We start from the raw sequence: 6,404 nt of genomic DNA, 5'->3' as shown, positions 1-6,404 counted from the left end.
GGTTCGAGCCCCGCGTCGGGCTCTGTGCTGACTGCCAGCTCAGAGCCTGGAGCCTGTTTCAGTCTGTGACTCCCTCTCTCTCTGACCCTCCCCTGCTCACGCTGTCTCTCTCTCCTAGAAATAAATAAAACATTAAAAAAAATAAAAAATCCTTAAATCTATTTTTTTTTAGAGAAAGGCACAGAGCGAGACGGAGGCACGGAATCTGAAGCCACTCAGGGCTGTCAGCACAGAGCCCCAAACAGGGCTCGAACCCTCAAATAGAGAGGTCATGACCTAAGCCGGAATCAGGCGCTCAACCGACGGAGCCACCCAGGCGCCCACGGGTGTCTCAAGTAGAGAGGAAAGCAGGGTGGCTGCGCGGGGAGAAGGGCGTTCGGCCGGCGGTGGGCAGGTGTTCCCTTGGTGACGCTGATTCATGAAGTTATGCCTGGTTTTGTGCAGCTTTCTGAAACTGTGCTGTACCCAACAGTCACCAAGCTTTTTTTTTTTTTATTATTATTTCTAGGAGAGAGACAGCGTGAGCAGGGAAGGGTCAGAGAGAGAGGGAGTCACAGACTGAAACAGGACCCAGGCTCTGAGCTGGCAGTCAGCACAGAGCCCGACGCGGGGCCCGAACCCACGAACCACGAGATCATGACCTAAGTGAAAGTCGGACGCTTAACCGACTAAGCCATCCAGGCGCCCCTCAACAGTCACCAAGCTTTAAACGTTGCACATTTATTTGTGCATCGCTGGGAAGAAGGAAACGTGGAAAGAAATACATCCCAAATACTGTCCAAGAAATCACTGCTTTCAAGTTGTATGACCCTTTTCTAGAAGAGCCACAATTTGCAAAAATGAGATTTCGTTTTTTATAACTGGGGGCGGGGGAGGGGCTCGCGAGCGTGCTGGCTTCGTGCCGAGTTCCAAAGTCACTCGGGTTTTTTTCCCCTTTACTACTGTCTGTGGGGACGAGCCCTCGCTTCTGGGCGCTGACCCGGTTGCGGGGTGTGCGGGCGCCTTCCTCCCAGCGGCCGGGCCTCCCGGGGACCCGACCCCCCCCCCCCCGACTCTGGTGGCCCCCGAAGCCGCAGCGCCCGGCGCCGAGCCCAGGCGGAGATCAGGCACCACGACCGGCAGGCGGCGGCGGCGCCCCGAGCCTCGCGGGGGACAGCCCTGCGCCCTCCGCCCGCGCCCCGTACCCCCTGCGGCTCACTGGGGGGTTGGGGTGGGGGGAGGCAAAGGGGCGAGGCAGGTACAGAGCCGGGAGGTGCAAGACGGAAGAGTCTTAAGAGATCAAAAGTCACCGGGCCCCAGTGACCCCGTGGCGCAATGGTAGCGCGTCTGACTCCAGATCAGAAGGCTGCGTGTTCAAGTCACGTCGGGGTCAGGGCCGTACGTTTTCTCTCCGGTTCCCGTTCCCCGAATTCCCTTGCAGCCGAGAAGCCAGAGACCGAAGCTTCAGATGAGCTCTGGTTTTCCTCGCTCTTGGGGCTGATCTGAGGAACGGCAGGAGGCGCTGTTCCGTGGGGAACCCCCCCCCACCCCCGAAAGGCACCCCGGCCACTTCCCGGTGCACCTCCCGCTACCCCCTTGTCACAGAACTTGTCCCCAGAAGAGCTGTTTGCAACACAATGGAAAACAGGTACAGGACAAAACTGGTTACCGGAAAATAAAATGCAAATTGTTTTTAAAAACAGGAAAAGAAACAACTAAACAAACAAACATTAAGCTTTCAATGAGAGTTCTTTTTAAACTATGAGGTTGGCTGACCTATGATCAAAAAACTCGCATTAGGGGCGCCTGGGTGGCTTAGTCGGTTAAGCGTCCGACTTTCACTTAGGTCATGATCTCGCGGTTCGTGGGTTCGAGCCCCGCGTCGGGCTCTGTGCTGACTGCCAGCTCAGAGCCTGGAGCTTGTTTCAGTCTGTGACTCCCTCTCTCTCTGTTCCTCCCCTGCTCACGCTGTCTCTCTCTCTCTCCTAGAAAAAAAAAAAAAAAAAAAAAAAAAAAACTCGCATTAAATCGCGTGGCTCACAAGCTTGGCGCGGTGGAGAACAAGGGCCTTAGCCCAGGAATGGAGGACACTAAAATAGTTATAAAAGAATGTTTTTCTACACTCATTTTAGGAACGTTTGCTGCCGTTTTTCCACTTTGCCTCTGTTCTTTTTTGTTCTAGACTTTCCCCAGGAATGCCATTTACCCTTCCATACTGTGGCTAATTACCACCAAGTGGATGGATAATGATAACTTCTCTGTACTCCGCACCTGGAATCTCTCAAATTGTTCCCTGCATCTTCCCATTCCCCCTGCATTTGGGAGTATCTTCTCAGGTCTGTCCACCATCTGGGTTTCCATTTTCTGCAATTTCAGTTCTGCTCTTTAAATAGAGGGCATTGCAATCTCTCCACAGTCATTTTCAGTTCCTGCTATACTCTCTCTTCTCTTTTAAACTCAGCCAGCTGCTCCATAAAGCTTTCCAGGCTTCATTTCTAAGAGGCCGTATCTTGGAAGCTGCCTCATAGTTTTCTGGGCGAAAAAAAAAAATCTGAATCCTTTTGTCATTTTCAGTCGTACGTTTTTTCTTCTGCCAGGAATGATTCTTTTTTCCTAGTTCTGCAGAATTTAAAACAAAACAAAATCAAAGGACGCCAGGATGGCTCCGTCGGTTAAGCATCTTGACTCTTGATCTCAGCTCAAGGCTTGATCTCAGCGGTCATGAGTTTAAGCCCCACACTGGGCTCTGCACTGGGTGTGAAATCTACTTTTAAAAAAAAAATTAGGGGCGCCTGGGTGGCTCAGTCGGTTGAGCGTCCGATTTCGGCTCAGGCCATGATCTCACAGTTCATGGGTTCGAGCCCTGTGTCGGGCTCTGTGCTGACAGCTCGGGCCTGTTTCAGATTCTGTGTCTCTCTCTCTGCCCCTCCCCAGCTCATGCTCTGTCTCTCTCTGTCTCAAAAATAAATAAAACATTTTCTAATGTTTTTTTCATTAAAAAATTTTTTTTAAAATAAATAAATGAAAGGAAAGTAGACTTTAAAGATGGTAGAGACTTCCCACACAGTATTTGGTCCATTTTGTGGCCCCACTGTCCCTCCCAGTGAGGGTTCTTGCTCAGCTGCAGCCAGCTTGGAACTCGGGAACTGCTTCTCCAGGCAGAGAAATGCTCTCCAGACAGAACCTGAGCCAACTGCTTTTGAGCTCCAAGGAATCTGAATTGGAAATAAACGGAACTCGGTGTTTGCTTTGGAGGGCATTCTAAACCATAAATTCGTCAAGTGACTTTGTTTCTATCATTCCTCACAATGCGTAGTTTGCTAGTTCCCCTCCCAATGAAGGCGGGTGGGAGGGGGAGGGGAGTGAGGGACAGTTCCCATGACTGTTCGGGTCACTTTGTGATGTCAGGCTATGATTACAGCGTCCAGCCTGTGTAATAAGTCTCTGAACATGAATTAAAGTCAGGGCTGCCTTCCCTCCCGCTCATATGCCTCTACCTCCCTACCCACAGCTTGCGCGCTGCGTCTCTGATCCCTTGAGAATCAGAGCAAGGGGTAGCCTTTGGTGTAGGAAAGCCTACATGGTGGGTAGTGTCGTCCGCAGGGGATCCGACCCGTGGGGATTCATGGAATTTTGAGAGACCCCCTCAGTGCCTGCATTCCACTTAGCCCTGCTGAATGTGTTTTTATTTCAGCTGCTTTCTCTTGTTGGATCAACATCTGGGATTGTCCCCTCGGAGGTGTGATCAGCCCTCCAGGCTGCCCGTGTGGATAGGACCTAAGAAGACCCCAGACGCACAGATCATGTCTACACCACGGGAAGAACTCACATATCCCTTGTCCTTGAATATGCCTCCCCAAAGGTATGCACACACCTTCTTTCCCCTTGACCCTCTCTTGCCCATTAGGTTCCTTAAGCAAAGATATGCATCAGGCCACTGAGACTCCCAACTCCTGCAGACGCGTGTCAAGCTGTCCGGGGGTAGGGGGGACACGGGGGTCCTGCTGAAGCCTCTCTCGCTCGGTCTGAACTGCGGGGTAAGCAGCCTCTGCTCCCCTCTGTGAAGCTCTCTCCAAAAGTTCAGAAGCCACATTCAGTCTCTTCCCGGATCCCTTCGGTCCTCTCCGTGCGTGACGACCTTAACCAGCTCACAGGTTCTCGGCCACTACGTGTTTTGTTCTGTTTTGCCGGTTCTGGGGTGGTTGGCCTCCAACTCACTTTAGCTGTGTGTTATCTTGGTAGAGTCTCGGCACAAGCTTCCATTCGATCGTCGTGCTGTACTTCAGCAGCGCAGGGGAAGGACTGGGGTGGAGGTGGGGGCATTTCTCTTCTCCGCACAGGACTGGGGGCCCCCAGGGGTCCAGGCCTGGCATGCTACTCTGGGATGGCTGTAAGAGGGTCATAGTGTGTCCGCCATGTCCAGCTGTCTACCCTCTGCCCGGGCAGCCGAGCAGGGCTGCGCTCTGACAGAGGAGACCCCCAGCCAACCTCCACTTTGCCTCCCGGACCCAAGCTCTGGTAGAGAGAGTGAGGACACCTCCTTTTCGGGGGCTCAGTGCTGCCGCATCGGTTCTTTCCACCCTTGAAGGAAGTGGCCCAGCCTCCATTTCCACGTGGTCTGAAATCCTCACCTGGGCCACACAGGCTCAACTGTCCCCAGTGACCCTCCACTGCCTCAGCGCTCTGACCACTGGGCCTTTGAACCAGAATCTCCTAGGGACGTTGAGCTTCCCTGAGGGGGCCCAGAGAGAACCAATGTCCTGCGAGAGTCCCACAGGGTGAGAAATGGAGCAGATCCCCCCTCCCCCCCCCACTTTCCTAGATCACACACCAAGGACATCCTCACCCACCTCTGACCTTTCGGAGCTGTGAGAAGGGGCTGGGCCCGAGGAAGCGCCTCCCACTTTCTAGGGACTCAAGAAAATTCCTAAATTCCTCGCCTGCATATTCCAAGCTGTAAAGACATCTCCTCTAGTCCCAGCCGATCCCCAGCTGCGTGGACACTCCCATCCCTTGCCCCCAAGTCCAGGCAGGGAGGTCCATTCAGGCGTCCCCAGTGCCGGGCAGAGAAACCCTGGACGTGTGGATGGCGAGGTTGCCCTGGAAGTTTTGCAGACTCTCGATGGCAGTGACGTTAGGGGGCACGAAGGAGGCCGGCGCAGCTCCCCCAGGCAGCGGCCAATTCAGAAAGGAGGGGCCTGTGGGGAGCCAGCAGGGGCGCTGGTGGCCGCCACCAGCCCCCCCCCCCCCAGTACTCGCCAGCTCCCCTCTCCTTGGCTGCCTCTGGGAACCCCCTTCGCGGCAGCCCAGCCACCTCGCACCCCCTCAGTTAGCATCGGCCAGCGATCAGTGTGGGACCAGATGGGAGACGGGGTCGTGCTCGAGAAAAAAGGGATTTGGAGAGGGTGTCCTAAAGGAGCCTGCGACCGGCTCTCAGGTGGCTGGGCGAGTGTCGCGTCCAGGCGGCGCGGGAAGCTTCCCCGGGGGGCGGAGCCCCGGCGCCAGTCACCACCAGGTGGCGCTCCAGTCACCAAAGACTCCGGCAGGTGCAAGCAGCGGCGCTCCGCAGAGCCCAGGGCTGTTGAAGCGTCCCCAGGACGAGCTTTTGTAACAGGGACTATTGCGAAGCGTGTTGCTGGACCCTCACAGCCTGCACCCCTTCTTTATCCAGAAGACCAGCTAGTGTGGAAACGGGCGCTTCAGGAGTCCTAAGCCAGGAGGCTGATACCAGCCACACACAGGCGAAGAGGCGGTTCAAGTCTTCACCCTCATGTATGTGGATCACATTCAGGACAGGCGTTTACTCAAGGATCTGGGGGTGTTGGGGGGGGGGAGGAAGGGGAGTCCTTGCTGGAAAAACATCAGGATATTCATCCATTGCCATATGGTTATTTTGAAATGTGTGATTTTGTTATACCTTATTATAGACCAGGTTAATGGTACACTTGAAGATTTTTTTTTTAATTTTTAACGTTTATTTATTTTTGACAGAAAGAGACAGAGCGTGAGTGAGTGGGAAAGGAGCAGAGAGAGAGGGAGACACAGAATTGGAAGCAGGCTCCAGGCTCTGAGCTGTCAGCACAGAGCCTGACACCGGGCTCGAACCCACAAGCGGTAAGATCATGACCTGAGCTGAAGTCGGACGCTTAACTGACTGAGCCACCCAGATGCCCCACACTTAGTTTTTAATTGAAAACTGTGTTTGTTTCCCCATGCTTCATTGAGGTATCGTTGACAAATCACTTAGCAAACTTTTTTTTTATTTTTTTTAACGTTTATTTATTTTTGAGAGACAGAGCGCGGGCAGGAAAGGTGCAGAGAGAGGGAGACACAGAATCTGAAGCAGGCTCCAGGCTCTGAGCTGTCAGCACATAGCTGCATGCCAGGCTGGAACCCACAAATCATGACCTGAGCCGAAGTCAGAT

The 6,404-nt window shown here is 53.7% G+C and overlaps 1 non-coding gene across 1 annotated transcript; it reads left to right on the top strand.

Annotated features, from left to right (window-relative positions):
• Window positions 1-1,300: 1,300 nt before the first annotated feature.
• TRNAW-CCA lies at window positions 1,301-1,372 on the top strand. Its single transcript has one exon. It is a non-coding gene; the product is annotated as a tRNA-Trp (tRNA).
• Window positions 1,373-6,404: the final 5,032 nt, after the last annotated feature.

Source organism: Hyaena hyaena, unplaced genomic scaffold (genome assembly GCF_003009895.1).
Source record: "Hyaena hyaena isolate Hyena2069 unplaced genomic scaffold, ASM300989v1 scaffold_27, whole genome shotgun sequence".
In the NCBI taxonomy this organism is placed as follows: domain Eukaryota; kingdom Metazoa; phylum Chordata; class Mammalia; order Carnivora; family Hyaenidae; genus Hyaena; species Hyaena hyaena.
Note: the sequence above shows the minus strand (reverse complement) of the source record. Positions and strands in the feature narration are given on the sequence as shown.